Below are 1185 nucleotides of genomic sequence, written 5' to 3' on the forward strand. Positions count from 1 at the left end.
GAATTTCATCGATATCTACATTTCTCCCACTTGTCTGTTTGGAAAGGAATTCCTTTTCAAGGAAGACACCATCTCGAGCAACAAACACTTTGTTCTCAGATTCGTGGTAGAAGTAGTAACCCCTTGTCTCTTTTGGATAGCCCACAAAGAGACATTTGTCTGATTTAGGTGCGAGTTTGTCTCCTTGTAAACGTTTTACATAAACTTCGCATCCCCAGACTTTGAGAAAAGACAGCTTTGGAACCTTTCCAAACCATAACTCATATGGCGTCTTTTCTACAGCTTTTGACGGAGCTCGGTTAAGTGTGAAAGCAGCCGTTTCTAGAGCATACCCCCAGAACGTGTTTGGAAGATTTGCTAAACTCATCATAGATCGAACCATGTCTAACAAGGTGCGATTTCTCCTTTCAGAAACACCATTCATCTGGGGTGTTCCTGGCGGAGTGAGTTGAGATACTATACCACAACTCCTAAGATGATCGTCAAATTCTTGACTCAAATATTCACCACCTCGATCGGATCGAATGGCTTTTATTTTCTTGCCAAGTTGATTCTCTACTTCGTTCTGAAATTGTTTGAACATGTCAAACGATTCGGACTTATGCCTCATCAAGTATATGTAACCATAACGAGTGAAGTCATCCGTGAACGTGATGAAGTAGCCATAGTTACCTCTCGCCGGAGTACTCATTGGTCCGCATACATCCGTATGTATGAGTTCCAAGGGTTCTTTGGCTCGGTCTCCTTTTCCTTTAAAAGAAGACCTCGTCATTTTACCCATTAAACATGATTCGCATGTGTCATATGATTCTAAATTATACGAACCTAGAAGTCCATGCTCATGGAGCTTCTTCATGCGTGTCATGTTAATGTGACCCAAACGACAATGCCAAAGGTAACTTGGATTTGAATCATCTGACCGTAGCCTATTGGTTTCTATGTTGAAGACTTCGTTCTCAATATTCGTAATATAGAGACCGTTGTATAGCTTAGCACTGGTATAAAACATTTCACCTTTGTATAAAGAACAACGCTGGTTTTTTATTAATAGGTGATATCCCTCTTTGTCTAATTCTGAGACAGAGATAATGTTTCTAGAAATAGAGGGTACATAATAGCAATTATGAAGTTCTAAAACTAGACCAGTTTCTAAAGGTAGACTGAATGTTCCTACAGCTTTTGCAG

This window comes from Eschscholzia californica, unplaced genomic scaffold (assembly GCF_041429995.1).
Source record: "Eschscholzia californica isolate CP2 unplaced genomic scaffold, dmEscCali1.0.p SCAF_2, whole genome shotgun sequence".
Classification (NCBI taxonomy): Eukaryota; Viridiplantae; Streptophyta; class Magnoliopsida; order Ranunculales; family Papaveraceae; genus Eschscholzia; species Eschscholzia californica.